An 18,913-nucleotide genomic window follows, 5' to 3' on the forward strand; every position below is an offset into this window, starting at 1 on the left:
TCCCCTCCCCGCCGCCGGGCAGCGCCCCCGCCTCCCGCCCCGGCCCCCTCCTCCCGGCCATTGTCCTGCGGCCGCCGACGGGCTCTTAAGCTCGGCCGCCCCGGGGCACCGCCAGAGCGGCTCCGGCCCGGCCCTTCCCGCAGCCCGCAGCCCGCGCCCGTAAGTACCTGCCGCGGGGCGGGCGGGGGGCGAGGAGCGGAGCAGCCCCCCGGACCCGAACCCCGGACCCCCGCAGCGCCCCCGAAGCGCCCCCGAAGCGCGGATCGGCCTCAGGACGGCGCGGCCCCGACGGCGCGGTCGCCGCTGCGGCCGGGAGGGCACGGACCGGGGAGCGCCGCTGCCGAGAGGGGCCGGATCCCCTCGCAGGGGGCCGCTCGGCGCCGTTTGTAGGGGCGGTGGTCGGGTTGGAGACCTTCTGCTTTTATTTTTTGTTGCTGTCGTTCGTTCGTTCTTTCGTTCGTTCGTTTGTTCGTTCGTTTTGCGACAACGAAATGCCCCCTCCGGGCTGCCGCAGCCTCCGAGCCGGGGCTGGGCCGCGTTCCCCTCGCTTCGGGCTGGGGCGGCGAAGCCTGCCGCGCCGTCGGAGGCCGAGCGCTGCCTGTCCCTCCGGGCCGCTTGCGGACGGGGAGCCCGGGGCGCTGCTGGGCCCTTCCCCGCCGCCCGCAGCCCAACTTCCCCGGGCCGGGACGCGGGAGTTGCGCGCCGTCGGGGCGGGCGGGCAGGGGCCGCAGTCGGGCTCCGCTCCCTCCTCCGCGCGACGGGGCGGCCGCGCCGTGCCCAGCCCTGCGCCCGGTGTGCGGACATCTGCCCGCGGAGGGGCGGCGGGGCCCTCGGGACCGGGACCGGGACCGGGACCGGGACTGGGACCGGGACCGGCCCGTTCCGCACCAGCGCGGCCCCTCGGCGGGGGCGTGCTCCCGACTGGCTGCTCTCAGGCCCCCGACGTGCGCACGGCAGCTCCGGTACGTGGTGAGGCTGCTGCGTGCTCCACGTCCACTGCCCCCGCTGCCCTGCCCGGCTGTTCCTGCTGTGCCCTGTGCCAGGGGATTTTCCCTTCCCCAAACCCCATCCTTTTCCTGACACCTTGGGGAGAACACGCCAAGATGAAACACCCCAGAGGAGAGCTCTGTGTAACCTTCATGCCTCCCCCAAACCCTGAGGAGCCTGGTGCCGCGCAGTATTGAACACATCCACAGCTCTGCGTGCTTTGCTGCTTTTGCAGGTTTGGCTGTCCGAAACTCACGCTCCCCAGCCAAGTTTACCTGCAACACTTTATTCAATTCCAGTTTTTCCAGAGATGAGGCACAATTCCTGGTGCTTGCATTTTATTTTATTTTTTTCCTGGTGCACCTTTCTTCCCCTCCACATCCCACCTGCCTTGGCTTGGCTGCAGGTGGGGGCCTGGGGCTGGTGGGGCCATGGGGCTGGGCTTGGCTGGCTGCCCAAAGGGCATGAGGGCCAGGTGTCAGCACCAGGGCTGGGCTGGGTCCCCAGCATCCCAAAACCAGGGCATTTCCAGGTGCCAGCAGAGCAGTTGCTTTGCACGTGGGCTGCTGGGCAGCCTTGTAGCTCAGCTCCTGCTCCACCGGAGTCTTCCTCAGAAGGCTGGCAGTTACACCCACGTTTTCTATTTTGTTTCAGTCATTTTATCATTTTGTTCTGCTTTGTTCCATGTGTTCTGTCTGCCTCCTGAGGCTGGCCCCCTTCTGGAGCACGGACCCTACTCTTCGGCAGTCCCGCTGCAGACAGTGGATGCTGGATGCTCCCCCCACCTGGAGGGGGTCCCCTGACTCACGGCCCCTCTGCAACACAGCCCGAGCCCCCAGGCAGGCAGGGGATGGCAGAGTGGAGTGGCTGAGCTGGTCTAGGATGCCGACATGAGCCCGTGGCAGCTGCTTCGGGGCTGAGTGGCTGGGCAGGACATGAACCTGGCAATTGGGCCGGGGCCTCAGGGTCCCATGCAGCTGATGTAACCTGATGGGGAGCCGTTGGGCCAGGCACAGGGCTGGTAGCATTGCAGAGACAGGCCACAAACGGTGTGGAAGGGGTGGGCTGGGCAAGAAGGGGCCCCACAGGCCAGAAGTGCTGCTGGGGGAAGTGGGAGGGGGAGCATGGCAAGGGGGCAAGGTCCCCAGGGGCTGCGGCACCCCCAGGATGAGTGCAGCCAGCACAATGCCATGCCTGCTCACGCCGGGAGCACCCCTGGTTCTTATTAATAAATGAAGCACTTTGACAAGGCCAGTGTGAAATACCTGGTCCCAGTTCAAATGAAACATGGAGGTGATTTTTCCCTTTGCTGTTTTACTTTAGCAGAAACCTGGTACATTCGTTTCCTTTCGACTTCAGTGACTCTGGCGTTGCCAATGGGAAAAAAATATTTAATTTCTTTAAAATATGCTTGACCAATGCTAATGAAAATCCAATTAATAAGGCAAATGTTGCGGACAAAAACAAAACAAAACAAAACAAAACAAAACAAAACAAAAAAAAAACACCTTAAAGTCATCCTCATTTATAAAATGTATATTCTTCTACCTTAATCAGTCATTATCTAGAAGTGACATGCAAAAGTGGACTGTGTCCTTCCAGAGCATGGGAAGGTCTAGTTGCAGAGTTTAAGCTAAATGAAGATTTAGCTTAAAGAAGATTTTTTAAAAAGATATACAAAATGCAATAAGGGTGACTGATAGAAAAGCACCTACCAAGAAGTCGAACTAGTAGGTTTTAATTTTTTTGAGTTATTTCCATAGCTTCTTGATTACACATGTAGCCCCAAAGGTCACTGTTGCTTAAAGCTGTGGGAGTGCAGGTGTCATTTCAGAAACCAGTTTGTCTTTCTGATAATAATGACATATTTTGGCCATACGGCACTCATTTCCACAGATAAGTTGTTCTTGCTATTTTAGACTGTGTCTATTACAGTAAAGATATTGACCTTGGCAAGACACAATTGACATATAGATAGAGGCTGATTTTTTTTTTTTTTGTCATTTTTCAATAATCCAGTATAAATGCTAATTTATTTCTGTGGCAGCTCACCTAAAAGCAATAGTTTCTTCTAAATAATCAGCAGTAGTCACTCATTGCCGAGGTACAGTGTTGTGATCACGGCTGATGGCAGTTTGCCTTGATTCTGCTCTTACCAATAATTTGCAGAGATTAAAAAGGTCTTGGAAATGGAAGCTTAAAGAATTGCTTTCTAAAGACGTTGTTAGATTGAAAAAGGAACCTGGGGTTTCCAGTGCACTCTAAAATCATTTCCACATAAACCCCAGATTTAGTAGTTTTAAGTGTCGCTAAATGGCCTGTTCACGGGGAAGGGATGATGTTTATGCGGCACGGAGAGATCTCGGCTCCCGCTGCAGACGTAGCTCCTGCTGTCCGTGCCCAGCCGGGTGCTGTCTCCTCGCCAGGGATGTCGGCACCTGGACAGCAGCTGCAGGAGGCATTTTCGCAGACTTTGGTGGCTCTGCTTACACAGAATAGTCACTGGCAGACGTAGGCGGCAGGGGTGGTCTCCTCACTGAACCTGGCACCTGCCCACCCTGAGGGCCCCCCACCCCATCCATCTTTGCTTGATGACAATTACCCTTACACAATTACCGGTTGCATTTTTTTTCCCTTGTGACTGCAGGCGTTGCACATTTTGCTGCTTGGGATGAACACTGAATGCCTCGGACATCTCAAAGCTTCCCTGAGAGCTGCGCACGCTTGATGGAGTTTCCCTTGGGACTGCCTCTCCGGCCAACCCTCACAGCTCTTCTGGTGCTGTGCTTTGGGCCCAAGGCCTCTCCTGGGAGCCCCCATCACCCTGCCCTGGGAGGTGAGCATCCTTCCACCCACCCGTGCTGTGTGCCCTGAAGCACCATGCCCGGTACCCGTGTGGGTCTCAGCACCCTTTGGCAATAACCAGCTCCTGCCGCTCCTGCTGGCCGGTTCATCTCTGCTCCTGGAGCATGGCTGGGAACACCAGCTGGCCCCTCAGGCCTCCTGCCAAATCACTGCAAAAGGCACCAAAAGACTCAGCACCCCGAGGGTTGGCAGTAGGTGCAGGCATTGTGTGAGCTCAGCTCCTGTGAAGGAGGATTACGCTGATTTCAGCGGTGTCTCGTTCTGTGCTCAGCAAAATCCCTTGGGCCTGGGTTAGGTGGTGCCAGTGGTCACTTCCACTGCATATTGCTTCCGTCTCACTGAAATACCACAGGACTGCTCGTTCTGCTCCCTTCTGCACACTGAGGGGCACCGACCATGCCGCTAGCTCCCCATTCTTGCATTTCTTGCCAGTTTCTCATTTTTTGCCTTTCTTGCCTCAAACTGCAAAGAGGGAACTGGGGGGTGGCTGTGGGCTGGCCCAGGTGCTGGCTGTTACCAGCTAGCCCTGTCTGCCTCCTGTGTGGGCCTGGGCAAGGCTATTAATGCCTATGGGCAGGGCAGGCTGCTCCCTGAAGGCTGTGCAGCAGAAGCAACAGGGCAGGCTCCAGCCCCTGGTCCTTCTGCCCCCAGAGAAAGGTGCTTTCAGCTGCAGAGACCCAGGTAAATGTCCCGTGTCCCCAGATCTGCCTGGGTAAGACTTCTGTTGAGAGAAATGGTGTGGTGATGTGAGTAAAGCCATCTCCTGTCAGCTCCCAGGTGCATCCTCCTCTTCCTCCTGTGAGGGCCCTCAAAAGTTGGCCTATTCAAGAGTGCATGCTGCAAACAGCTTATTTAGCAAAGTACATTAAAAGGAATATCCAAGAGCTGTTTTTATGTGTCCTAGTCACTAATGCTGAAGAATATACTCCAGTGCTGCGTTAGCATCATCTTGTGCAGCTTGCTCTCAGACAACAGCACACAAATATTTATTTAGGGCTTTGGCCTTTGTTGCAAGGTGTCTCACACTGTGTGTTAATCTGGGCTGGCAGCAGGCCCGTGCCCTGGCTGGGCTCAGGACTTCACACCAGCGGAGGAGGCGTCAAACATCCCTGTGCTGCTGGGTAGTGTGCTGGGGTGAAAGTCAGCCTCCTCTTTCCTGGACTTGGCAGAGGTGCCCTTTCTGCAGACATGAAGGCCACTCAAACCCATGCAGTTTCTTCCCCTTGCCAAAGAAGGCTTGGTGCTGCCCTCAAGCACAAGTTGTGTGCAAATGTAACACTAAATTTTTGTTCCCTGGCACCCATCTCCTTCTGTGCCTGGATCAGGAGGGAGCTGAGACGTCTCTTCTGTCAGATCTGGAATCTCTGCTGGTCTGAGAAATGCCAGCCTCTGTTTGTCCCAGTGATTGCCGTAACTGCTGGGTTCTCGTCTGTGGGAGGTCTCTGTGGTGGGGCTGGGGATCTCTGCCTGGTGCCCCCTGCCCTCGGTGCTGCTGACACTGCAGGGGCCGGGGACGCCCTGCAGAGGCTTTTTGCCCTTGCTGCGTGCCCTGAGCTGGATGTTAGAATGGCAAGTAGCAGGGTCTGGGCTCCTTGGTGTGTTGAGTCTCTTCTGTTTGCTTTTTTCAATCCTGAAACTTGTATTGCCACTGAATTACTGGCTTTGTGCTTTACAACATGAAGTATGGCATTTCTCTGCGAGTCATGCAAATAAAGATTCTGATCCTAACAATGAGCAATCATAAACCCCAGCTAGAGAGAAAGGGCCCAGATTCTGTGAAGGCCCTCAAAAAATTGGTCTGTAGGCACTTTCAGGAGTCCATGCTGCAAATAGGTTACTTAGGAAAGAGTCTAACGTGTTTTTTATTAATAGGGAGAGTCAAAGGGTGCCAATACCTAGCCTGAGCAGTAGGTAGAGAAGTTGGACAATCTGCAGCTATGTAGTTGGCTATAGATGAAACTGCAGATAGGCATTTAGCATCACATGTGTTTTCTTTGGAAAGGGGAAAGAATCAGGAAAAAACCTCCACGTTCATTTGACATCTCCTGATTTCTTTTGTTGGCATCCTTATGTCAGCCTGTGGTCAAGGTGACTCTTTGGGTTAGATTTAGATACGGTGTGAGGGAATCACAAAGTAGAGAGACTTACTGAAGGATCCTCTCCATTGCCTTTGAAGTCAGAATAATATTCCTTGCACAATTAGAAGTAACCATAGTTACTCAAAGCCCTTGCTCCTGGAGGCTGAGCGGAGCAAGGTGGCAGCCAGAGGGGGAGAAGGCACAGCGCAGTGGAAGGGGTGAGCCCAGCCGGGAGCATGTGAGAGCAAGTGCTTGTGTGGGGCTTGGGGGCTGGAGCTGTGCCCACATGGGGCTGTGGGCAGGGAGGTGCTGGGGCAGGGGCTGAGCATGGGGGCCCTTTGGTGCTGGAGCCGCTGTGTGTGGGGGTTGCCGGTGGCCCTGCAGCTGCAAGGCTGGGATGCGCAGGACAGCAGGACAAGTGTCCTCGGGATCGGAAGGGGGCAATGGAGCTGCGGGGCGGAAGGATGGTTTTCTAAGGAAATGACACCTGAGCTTTTTCTTTGAAGTAAATTAAAGAATGTGCATGCTGAGGGAAGCTGTGGTGTGTGATTTGACTCGCACTACTGGCTATCAGGAGTCCCTGGGCCATGCTTAAAATTAACTCACTGAGCTTGGGTCCGAATGGTGTGGGAGGGACTGAGCAGAGCCGGGCTGGTGGTGGGGTGGGCTTGGGTCTGTGGGGAAAAGTCAGGTGTCCCTTGGGGTCACCAAGCTCTGTCTGCCCTGTGTCACATCGTGCTGCTGTTCCACAGAGTTTACCTCTGTTTGTGTGCAGTGTTTTAAAAGGGTGACTGAAGAAAGCATGTGTCTTGTGGCCATCTATAGCCACCATTTGCCATGAGCGGATCCACCAGCTTGGAGCAATTTCTCTCAGTCGAGACAGTTTGTGTGGTGTGAGTGGGGTTTTTCAGGCTTTGTGAAGGATGTTAAATGCTGTGAGGGGTCAGTGCTCCTAACCAGGAGGTGGTGTTGGAGAGGGTACCAGCTACCTTGTTGCCACAGCTCTCCTGTGTGCTCAGCCCTGAGGTGCCCTAATGGCTCTGTCTCCTTAGGTGTGTCTCCAGCTTCATCCAGCACCTCCCGCCTGGGGCTGGATGAGACCATGCAGGCACCCTTAACATTTGGTCTGTATGCTCACTGAAACTGCAGGCTGGCCTCTTTCAACACCTGTGACAGTTTGTGGCACGACCTGGCATGGAGGAGGCCTGAGCTGGGAGGAGTTGGTTAAATGAGCTTCATGGATGAAATGCACTTGGAGCAAGTGGTGGCAAATGGGGTTCTGGGGAGACATCACCAGATTCTTCCCTGGAAATCCCCATTGTGGCAGCCGCTGTTGTCTTTTTGGTATTTGAGCAAAGCGCCTGGGCAGATGTTGAAGATGTGCTGGCCTCTTCCAGATTGCATTAATGAAGGATTTCATTAGGCTGGGGAAAAAAGGTAACTAAGGTTGAGGGCCTTCTCTTCTCTGCTGTTTTCTCATCACCAAGGCTATGCTATTTTCATACCCTGGGTTACTGCTCTGACTCCTTTTTCTCCTTTGGTGCTACGTGTGCTCTGCAGGCTCTGCCCCCCAGTGCCCTGGGTGCCCCTGTGGCACCTGTCCTCCTGCAGCTGATGCAAAGTGATGGTGGCATTAAAGACTGAAAAAGAAGCCTTGCCTTCTGTAACCAGCAAAGCAGAACAAATTGTACAAGTGGTACTGCTGTGGGGAAGCTTGGGAGGGTGGTGGCTGGTGGAACTGCCCCGTTTGTTCTCTTTTTTGCCCCCAAGGAATGCCTGAGAGCCAAGGTAGAAGAGGGGGAGATGAGAGGAGCAGTGTGCACCTGTGCACAGTGTGTGGAAGGAGCCCCGTACCCCAGCATGGAGATGTGCAAGCTCACCCTGTTTGCCCCTTCTATGTGAGCCCACTCTGCTCCAGAGCCCTGGAGCCTTACGTAGGTGCTTTGAGCCTGTTCCTTTCAAGGGGCTGGGTGCGTGGGGATCAGGCTGTGTGTAGGATCCTCCCGCTGCCCCGGTCCCGGGTGGCAGTGCCCTTGTGGGGCCCTTCTCCAGCGGGCAGTGTGGACAGCTGGGTATGGACAGTGGCATCCCCACCGCATCCAGGGCGGCTTGCCCAGCGAGCATGCTGGTGTGGAGGTCCTGTTGCTTTAATATTTATAGCACCTTTGCTATGTTCATTCTAACGCTAAACCGCTAATTAATTATGACATTTGTACTACTTCATTTTTTGCTGTGAATCTGCAGGACCTGGCAGGCAGTTAATTAGCTCTCTCTATGCAAAGGATACTAAGAAAAAATAATTGCTTGAGGAATCATCATCATGTTCTCTCAGAAAGGTCTTACCTATGAGCTGGCTTAAAGCTTGCTGGATTTGCACTTTGAAAGATGCCTCTGTCAAAGGCCAATCCTTTGGAAGAGAGATTTGAAGGAGAAGGTTATCTGGGAGATGCGGCTCAGAGGGTGTTATTTAGTGCTTGTAAGTCCAAGGGAAATCAATTATCTAAACAACCCCTGTTCTGGAATGGATTTCTTTATTCTTTTAAAAATATGTCCTCATCTTTGTCTCCATATTGACATGTACAGTCAACACGCCCAAGCTGGGGGAGGCAACCTGTCCTCCTCGGAGCTTCTCACTGCTGTTGCGCAGGGACAGATGAGGAACTTCCTATGGGATGTTTTTCATTTTAAAAACAGAATTAAAAAAAAAATAAAAAAAAATCTGTGGGTCATGGTGCTTGTGAACAGCTCTGGGCTTCATCCTCATCTTCTCTTCCAAATACTCATATGCATGTACCTGCCCTGTGTACCAAGTGCCTTGCTGTGTGCTGGGAGTGTTTGCATGGGAATAGCAGCACTTGGGGGCGCTGGGCAAGAGCCCTCATGGTTTGATTCCTGCTCTGGTGCAGCTTCACTGTGGCCTGGCCAGCCTCCCTCTTCATCCACGCTTTCTGGATTCTGTAAAGAGGACAGGTCAGGCCACTGCCAGCTCCTTGGGGTAGCATGCGGGGCTTTGGGTTCTGTTGCCAAAGATAACCAGGGAAATGGGGTAATGGAGGTGGTACACGTGCCTATGGGGATAAAGAGGCATTTTCTTAAACAGATTGAAACCTGCAGTGGGTATGCTTGCCCTCAGCGCTTCCTTTGAGAAACTTGTTTTATTAGCAGATAGTTACATGTTGAGGTTACAGAAGGAGCATTACAGTAATGGAGTTGACATCTATATAATGGAGTTGACATTTTATTGAAAAAGGAAAAAGAAAAAACCTTAACAGGGTTCCACCTCCCTCCCCCTTCCTTTATTTCCTTATTTTGCTGTCATCAATTGCAATAAGGCGCACAAACTTTGAACAGCCGTTGATGCTGGCAATTTAATAAAATTTCATACAACAGTAGGTGCTTCAGGAATGTTAGCAGGACTAATCAGTCTGCGGTAAACTTGAACTTTGCTGAGAAATCAAGGCAATAGCTTGTTCAACAGCAAATCATAACAATTTGAATCAATTCTTGGCAGTACGCTCGTGTTATTAACTATTACGCACAGTCTTGGCTTCCAGTTTGTGTTAGATGCTTTTAGCAAGAAGTTCAGAACAGGGATCCTGGAGGACAGCACCGCATTTCTAAATGAATAAATAGATGTGCTTTGCTCTGTTGTGGCCTCTGGTTGTACTTCACATCATTTTGAATTGAATTGGTCTGAGGTGTAAAGAAAATTCTTTGCGTGGCAGATTGATTAGGGAAGGTTTAGAATAAGAAGAACAAACAAACTGGCGTGGGCTTACAAAAATGAAACGAGGCACCAGAGCAAGGTGCCAACTGGACTGCAAAGAAGATTAGAAAAGGGAAGACAAAAGCACCTTCAGGCTTTGAGCCCCCGAGAAATGTCAATGAAGCATTGCTCAGACCCCCATCTCCAAGGGTTATGGGTTGGGATTCTCACACCAGCTCGTGGCAGACAAGTATGTGGCTGCCACTAAGCACCTGTAAAATGTGCCACCTTCTCGTTGCAGGAGGGCAGCCCTTTGGGCCCCATCTCTCTGTGTTGGGTGGCCAAGAAATGGAAACCACCTGCAGTTCTGCTTGTGCTGGGGCTTCCTCTCCCTCCCTGCCAAGACACGCTTGTACCCTTCTGGGGGAGGCTGCCCTCATCCTGCACGAGCACTCAGGCTGGCTGCCATGTCAGGGCAGGGGGGGTCCCGGCTTGGGGATGCTGCAGGAGCAAAAGCAGTAGAAGTGGAGCCAAGCATTGCTACTCGGAGTGCTCTTATCCAGTATTGCTAGCTGTTATTAATGTAGTGGTTTCCCAAGTTCACAGCTGCTGGGTTCCTCAGATGATCCTCAGTGCTTCTTTTCTTTTTTTCTTCTTGGAAGAGCTGCAGACCTTACTGTCCATCTGGTGCAAAAGGAAGTGGTGGCAATAAAAATATAGTAATTTAGGAAGCTCTGTGGTTTTCTCCTTTGTGTTTACAAAGGCTGTGATTGCATCCTCCCTGTCTTTCCTTGTTCTGACTGTGACAAAAGAAAGTTTAAGAAAAACAAAAGTGAAATACTTTTCAGAAGTAATATATATTTTTTTAATTAATGAAAGTTCTAAGTCCCTTGTTGGCTTCTGTTCTTCTCTCTGTCCTACAATTTAAATAATACATCTTTCTTCTTTGGATAACTTGGGTTACTACAGCCCATTGACATTTATATTTCTAATGTAATAATCAAATGATAAAATACAGAGATTACACTTGGATCAACACATTCAGTTCTTAAACCGTGAAAGTAATTATCTTTTCTCATTTACAATGATATGAAAATATTTTCATGTTAACCATTAGTGGCTGTGTTGTTTGAATGCCAGCTGGTGGCACCACTGTGGTGCCCTATGGCTTCTGTCAACTTGGAGCCTGAGGTTGGACCTGGTGGGGAGCTTTGGGGGAGCTGCCTGTGCCCCTGGGCTTGTCTACTCCAGCCTCCCACGCTGGGACAGATCCTGCACTGCAGGAAGGTGCCTGGTAGCAGAGGCAGGGATTTCCTGGCTGAGCTTGGCCTGCTGCGTGTCTGTTTCTGCGCTGTGGCACACAAGAGGCACAGCTCTCAGCAGCAGGTGAGAATTGGCTCAAGCATCACAGTGTGCCTGGAATGAGGAGACCCTTCAAGGTTCCATGGCTGAGTGCGCAGCTGAGGTCTGGTTAGCTCCATCTCTGACTCCTAATTTAGGAAAACTTTCCAGAGATGCGTGGTTGAACTGAGCCCTGAGACACCCTGGGCTTCCTGGAGCAAGGCTTGATCTCAGCCATGTTGTGGTGATTTTTGTTTTGTTTTTTTTTGACCCACTATAAGTTCAAAACCATGCTGCACGGAAGCTGTTAAACTTTGAGAGCTTCTTGCAAATTCCCATAAAATGAGGAGAGAAGGCAATTCATCCCGTGGCGAGGCTGGAACTGTTCCTGACTGCATGACGCTGCTCAAAGAAGCAGTGGGTCCTGCATCACTGCCAGCCTGAGCCCAGCAATGTGCTGTCACGATGAGATGTCTTGCAGCAGCCCTTGTGTTTCCCTGCCTTTGTGGTGTTTTGGCTCCTCATCTGAACTGGTATAAAGTCTCCTGTTGGTCCTCGCTGGCCTCTTGGGTGAGTAAGTGTTCATTTAGCATTCACTGCGGGTGCTGGTGCCAAGCAGCTGAGCTTCAAACCAGGCTTTAGGTTCTGGCTTTTTGACCAGATCACCCCGTTGTGTGCCCCTGAGCAGTTCTGTGTGCTGACAGCTTGAAAGCAATGGGCTGCTACACGGTGTGCTGTGTTTGAAATAGATGTGTGTGGCAGCTTGGGTGATGGATAAATGGCCTGAACAGTTCCTGTGACAAAAAGGTCCAGTTTCATGTGAATCACTGTGGGCAGATGAGGAGCCTTTTCCCCTTGTCTTGGTTTCAAGGCAACTGCTTAAATGCCCGGAGGTAAGGATCTGGGCTGATTGATAATGTGTTTGCCCAAGTCTAAGTATTTCTAAACTGTGCAGAGATACTCTGTTCTTAAACTCTGGTGTGTTTCAGACAATGTGTTTTTATCTCTCAGCTGCGAAAACAACATTGAAAATCTTGTAACAGTTTCAACCCCTGATGACAATCTAAACTTGATGGTACAGCACCTAATAGAAGTTTGCAGATGTGACAGTGATCAGTGGAGACCTGGTGCAAGGTTTCTAGAAAGGACTTCAAACACCATGTTTAATTTCCTAGTGCTGTAAAGCTGGGAAATCAAACTCCCATCAGCATGTTCGCATGGTCTCATAAGGGGCAGAGATGAAGCTGTGTGTCCTTGTTTTAGCACCTGTGGATGCACGGCAGTGATTATGTTCCCTGATGCTGGAGCGATACTGGGGCAACCCAGCGGTGAGTGGTGCATTGGAGTAAATATACTAGCATCTAATTCCTGGTTTGGAATCACAGCTAAATTCCTTTGGTGTCCTGGCAAACCCGGCTTGGGGAGGGGAAGGAGCACTTCCACCTGGTGGTGAGGGCATGGGTGCTGGGTGGTTATGGCTGGGCCCCTTGGAGGGCCGGAGGCTGGTGCCAGAAGGAGTGTGCCCAGCTTGCCTTGTGAGTCCCTTCCAAGGCAGGAGGATGCTTCAGAAAGCATTTGATGTGGGGAAACTGTGCAAGTTGATAAAGAAGTCGATAACAGTGCGTTTCTGAAGTGGAACTTAAACTGCTGAAAATACTTTGAAAAGCACTGACCACAATTAAGCACTTAATCAGGAGAGCTGCAATTTTCTGAGGCTCAAAGTACAAAAATCATGAAGTAGAGATCCAGAGATATGAAGGAAAATGTCTCTTTGGCAATTAAGATCCATTCTGCTCAAAGGCTGAAAATGGTATCATTGAATTACTTTTGTTGCACAGTTGATACACTGAATTATCTAAAATGTAAACCATTGTGCCTAAAATGCCACTCAATAAGTAAAACAGCTTCTCCTGCTCAGCTGTTACTCGCTCTGTGGATTGGATTCTGATGGTATCTTATTTCCCTTCTTTAAAAGAAGGTTTTTAATCAACTTCCTCTTCCCTCCCCCATAGTACAGTGCTGGCTGGAAGGAGCAATGCGGAGCACCAAGGAGAGGTTTTCCAGCCCTCGGACCTGCCCCCATCACCCCAGTTCTTGCAGTGAAGCACGTGCAGATGGGCAGGCTGTCTGGGGCTGGCAGGTGTGCTGACATGTCCCAAAGGGACACCGTGCCAAGCTGGGTGCCGGCCACATCGGGAAGCAGCAGGAGGTTAACAGGAGGCACAATTGCCCCGCTTGTTTCTCCCTCCCAGTGGAGCTGCAGTGACTGAATCGTCGCACATCCAGCTCCGTTGTGTGAATGTCTCTGCTCTTGTCCTTCCTAACCCTGACTTGTTGATCGCAGATCGGCAGTAAGTACTGCTGGAAGTGCTTCGTGCTGAAACCGTTGCTGTTTCCACTTATTTTACACTTGATTATAGATGATGTAAAAAAAAAAAAAAAAAAATCAACAACAGAACTATACATCTGTGACTTGTCAGAACTCTTTGTCACATCTCTGAGTGCCAATAAACATGAAGTCTGCATCCATCAGTCACTTCTTGTAGCTTGTACTCCCTTGAGAGCCTGATTCAGAGTCTGCTGAAGTCAACGTGAGTCTTCCCATTGATTCCAGTGGGTGGTAAGTCAAGCTCTTCTCCAGACTGAGATGGCAGACGCTGTCTTTGAATTGGTTTGGAGTGTCCCACACCTAGTGTGGTGGGACCCTGATTCGTCTTGGGGCAGCTAAGAGCTATTGCAACAGTGAAGTCATCATAAACAAATACAGATGAAATCCTTTCTCACAAGACAGCTTTTTTTTTTTTTTTTTTCATGGTGGTGAAGACACAGAAAATCTCCCTGAGAGGCATGCAGACTGTGTGCACTCCTGTGTGTTTTTATTCAGGCAGTTTAGGAAGTGGGACAAGGAGGATGGAGCATGGGGAAGATGGCTGGGATAGCATGCATTTGGTAAAGACAGTTAAGGTTGATAGAGGTGGTGGCAAACCAAGTTGTTGTATACATCTCTGGTTGCTCCACTCTAGTGTTTGTTTCCAAAGCTAATCGTGCAGTACAGTGTCACATTAACGTAGCCTACAGAGGAGTTAGGGGTGGCTTTTATCCTCTGCTGACTAATGTGCTGCAGCCAGATGGAATGGTATAAATCTCTTCTTACACACAACAAAGCCAAAACAAATATTATGCAATGATTAAGTGACAACCCAAACAGAAGCAGGCGTCCTGTGGGCTGAAACAGGAAATCTTGGGTTACAAACCTCAAAATACGTTAATTTGATTATATATTTGATGACTATCTTAAGTGGCCCATGAATAATTGATGAAAATGAGAAAAGCTGCTGTTTGCCTTTAAAATCAGCCTGTGAAAAGTAGGAACTGAATGTTTAGGAACATAATTACTGTTTGCATGGGTTGTGTGAGAGGTCCCCCCGCAGCCTATGACAAATTAAGTACGGATGCTTACGCTTGGTCTGTCCAAGCTGTGTGAGGAATCGTTTCACGCTCGTGGGGATGTGTCTGCAGATTTGGGTGCCTCTGCTTTGGCAGGCAGCACGGTGTGCTGGCCTGTGGCTCCATCCCACCAGGCGCACAGTGTGCAGCCTGGCTGAGGGGCACGGTGGCCTCCTGCAGCACTCCATGGCTGGAGGCCACCAAGGGCCATGCCACTGGCTTGCAGCAGCCCCCGAAGCCACTCTTGAAGGCAAACCCAAGTGCCCGCTGTGCTCTGCCCTTGCTCTGGAAGAGGAAGCATGAAGCTTTGCCCTCATCTGTGGCTGAGACAGGACAGGAGCCTCCTGAAATTCAGGTGTGTGCCGCTTTCCTCAATTACATAAGCTACCCGTGGTCTGAATGAGAGGGGACAACAGGACCAAGCTTCTCCCACTCTGCCCTAACCAAGTGTGCCAAGATGTTGAACAAAGAATAAGTCTGGGCCACTGTGCCTGCTGCTGGGAGGGCAAGAGGGCAGGGCAAGCCCCATGGAAAGTGTGGAGATGTGCTGGGGTCATGTGCCAGTGTTTCAGCCGGGGAGCTAGGGACAGCACGGCATGCTCGTCCTGCAATAATACCACACAGCTCGGCCTGGGGCACACAGCAGCCGATGGCTGTGCATGCTTGCTCATTCGGGAGGGGTCTGAAATGGAAGGGGTGAGCTGGCAGTGACTACTTGCTGTCGTCAGGGTCAAAGCCAAGAGAAAGGGAGAACAAGGAAGATGGGCAAAGAGTCATTTTTAAAATAAAATAAAAAAACTTTTATTTGACTGGGCCTTTGAAGAAGCACAGTGACCCAAGGCACAGAACGCATTATTTACCTCAGGAAGCGATCATGAATTATACAGAAAGTTGTCCAGGTGCCCCTCTGGAGCTGTGACCTGTGGTGATTTGTGAACAGAGAGCGCGCTTGTGGCGGGTTGCTCTCAGCTGCAGTCGGTGTCACACCCCACGGGCTCTAATGGAGAGACGCCAGCTTCCAACAGCTGAAGATCTGACCTTAGGAGGAACTGAGAGGTAAAAGCAAGTAGATAGAGAACAAAAGCCTGTCTTTAGCATACTTTAAAGTTCTTAACCTAGATACAAAGCATAGCTATAAATGAAAAGACAACCCTAGAATTTTAGTTTAAACCAAACAAAATTGACTGGTTATGGAAAAAGTCTTGTTTACTGCTGAGCTTCAGTTTTACATTTGAGATGAAAAGGGGATAAAATTTAAGTGATTACTTTTAGCTTCCCATTTAAATATTCGCATAATGATTTTAGCCAAATGGGAAGTCTAGACCAATTCAGGTTTTTGTTTTTATGACGTTGTTAAAGAACTGATGGTATGTTAGGCCAGATGGCTTAGAACATGCAATTGAGCTGATTTATTCCTTCACCAGTGCTGGGGTGCCTAGAAAAATCCCAGTTCCTTCTGCATGTGCTGCTTATTCTAGCTTTTCTATGTGAGTTTTCTGAAGGCAGAAGCCTTCATTAAAGAAGTTATTAAGCATCTTCAGATTTCAGAGGGTTTGGGGCCAGCAGAAGGTGGACCCATAGCTGTCTGGATGGAGTGTGATGTTCAGGTGCTTTTTTCCCCAGAGGTAGTGTGCAATGGCCACAGTAACTTCCTTCCCCAGCCTCTCCTGCAAAGCTGTGCTCACTGCGAGGACAGTAAGGTCATGATTACCAGCTGGCAGTCACTTATCTGTCCCACAGTGGGTTTGGACAGGCCATGTGCTGACACGGACCCAAGGCTGCAGCTGAATCCTCATGTTGTGCCGCGAGGCAGTTTGCAAACACAAAAGTGCGCAATTCAGCAAGAATTGAAAAAATGGGGGGTAAATCCAAAGTGTCCTGGACTGTAAAAGGGCAAAATTGCTGTCAATGTTACAGCTTCTCTGCCGTTTTAGGCCAATTCTGTGATCCATTCGGTAATCTCTCCCCAGCAAGTTGCTGTCCCCAGGTCTTTGACACCTCTCTCTTTCCCATGTGGTTGCTTTACTGGGGCATTACCCCACACAAAATGCACTGTGGCAGCCTGCTGGTACAGCATGGGTGGTGACAGCTTCTCTCTTTCCATCTTCTTAATCAGCTTGGATGTTCTTTGTTGAGCCTGAGTTGAGCTTTATTTCTGCCTCTTTCTGAAATGCTTACCTTAAAAGAGAGCCGAAATACAAAAAGGTAGGCAAGTTTCAGTTGTGCTTTTGCCCATAATATGGAGTTTTAAGTGGCCTCACTTGACAAGAACAAATTAAGCAGTTTTCTGAAAAATGCAGCATGCAGCTGCTACTGAAAGTCACTGCTCATGATTACACCGAATTCTCTTTTGTAGTGGATTTTTGCCTGGCTGTCACCTAACTCTAAACAGGACCATCAAAGGAAAGTTCCACCCCTACTCATGGCTTGTGGGATGCTTTTTGAAGTAACGGGCAAGTTTTTCTTTTGACCTTAAAGCCTTTGTCTTTGGAAATCATTGGTAAGAGTTCCCTTCCCCTCCTCACTTATTGCCTTGCCTGGGCAGGAAGGTGATGGGGCTGGCACAGTGCCACAGCCCCTCTCCAGGTGGGAGGAAGCTGTGGGAGTTCCCAAAACCTTTGGATACATGTGATGCAAGCTGAGCTCTGTGTGTGTTTTGACAAAGGTAATGCTTCATCTTGCATTTAAGGCAAGATACGGCCGGGTTAGAGGTCATTCATAGTGTGCAAATGGGTCTTCTAGGGTCACTCCATGGCTGGTCCATACCCAACTCAATATAAGGCACCACGGTATGCTTTGACTTAGGTTCTCACAGCTGTTGCTTTTTTTTTTTTTTTTTTTATTCCCTGCAGAGGACTCTTTTTCCTGCAAGACGTGGGCAGCACATCCTGAAGGCTGTGGGGAGAGGAAGCTCTGCTGCATGCTGTTTGCAACCTGCACACCTCCATCAGCCCCAGTGGGCGCTCCCATCAGTGGTGTGACCAAAGGATAGGAACACCGTGCCTGTCCTGAGCTCAGGGGTGGCATGGAAATGGTGCTCCTACAGCTGGGGCAGAGCAGGGCCTCTCCTGGCTACCTGGTGCTGCAGAGCTGCATGTTCCAGGAGTAATCACCGCTTTTATTTTACTGGTGTGTATGTGACCTTAGATGCTAAAAGGGTCCTGAGCCTTTAAGCCCCCCAAATCTCCCCCATTTTATGTACTTCCTGGGGTCAGAGGGGGTGCTTGAATCCTTGAGGTTTTGTCTCTGAGTTTAACTGGTATACTGCTGGTTTGTGTTCTTGGCACTAAAAACCAAGAGCTGTCAGAATACATATACGCTGTTCTAAGGTACTCTTTCCTTAAACAGCTGAAATAGTTCAGCCTGTTTGACCAGACCAGGCTGTGATAACACTGTTTTACACAATTTATTCTGAGCAGCTTTGCTTGCAGTTTTCCTGATGGATAACTTTCTCCCTGAAATGGTACTAAACCCCATGAAATACAGCAGATCTCTATGAAGAATTGAGGGACTCTGATGTTTGCTTAAGTCAATCTGCAGCAATTCCAGGCAGGTTGTTCTGAGCTCTCTGATTTGTACATTGCATTTTGAATGTTTCCTATTGGTAGCATTGAGAAGGTTCCTGGCAGTTAAATCCCCAATGTGTAAGTGGAATTAGGGGCCATTGTATGCATCCCAGTTATCTCTGACTGTTCTAACCTTATTTGTGTAAAACAATAAAACACCTAAACATTAAAAGGAGATGTGATTCATGTTTTTAGATGACTTTTGCCTGATGTGTAAAACTTTGAGAAATAATTTGTTAGATTTGCATGCCAGCACATACCTGTGGTAGGGGAAGGGAAGAGCACGCTGCTCTCAGACCCTCCTTGTTATCTGTGGGAAAGGCTTTTTATATTCTGTGACCAGCCAAGCTTGCAGAGTGCTGTGGACCGTGCTGTTGGCCTGAGGTGCCTGCAGGAGGGAAAGACTGCGCACCCAGCTGCCTGGCGTTGGTCTCCTGTCCTCGTTTCCCAGCCCAATGCCTGTCCCTCGCACTGGAGCAGCATTCCAGGCCTCTGGAAACCTGCCTGTTGATCAAGGGTTTTGGGGGGCTTTAAACTAATGGGGATCTCCCTCTTCTAAAGAGCGCTTGTGCTCTGTCCTGGGGAAAGCAGCAGGCTGGCTGCTGTGGAGCTGGGCCTGGGGGAGGTGAGGGCTGTGGTCCCTGCTGAAGCACCCCAGCAGGGTCAGCCTGGGGGTGAACAGACCGTGCTGCTCCCAGCAACGAGAGCCACCACTCATTCCATTTCACTTCCAAATGGGGTTACAGAGCTGTCCTGCCTGCTCTGATACTTTCAAATGCCAGAAGAGGGGACAAAACCGGAGGCTGGCCTTGGTTTTGACACAAAATGTGGGTATTGGCATCCTTTTAGACTTTGCTCTAGCTAACACAAGAAACCCAATAGGCCAGAGCACAGGGAAAAATGGTGCCTCAATGCCCCAATGT

General features: G+C 50.4%; 1 long non-coding RNA gene across 1 annotated transcript; it reads left to right on the forward strand.

The window, feature by feature from the left end:
- The first annotated feature begins 29 nt into the window (after nt 1-29).
- Nucleotides 30-18,159, forward strand: LOC140002072 (uncharacterized). Its single transcript, XR_011807919.1, has 3 exons — nt 30-159; nt 3,635-3,823; nt 17,277-18,159. It is a non-coding gene; the product is annotated as an uncharacterized lncRNA (long non-coding RNA).
- Nucleotides 18,160-18,913: the final 754 nt, after the last annotated feature.

This window comes from Anas platyrhynchos, chromosome 3 (genome assembly GCF_047663525.1).
Source record: "Anas platyrhynchos isolate ZD024472 breed Pekin duck chromosome 3, IASCAAS_PekinDuck_T2T, whole genome shotgun sequence".
In the NCBI taxonomy this organism is placed as follows: Eukaryota; Metazoa; Chordata; class Aves; order Anseriformes; family Anatidae; genus Anas; species Anas platyrhynchos.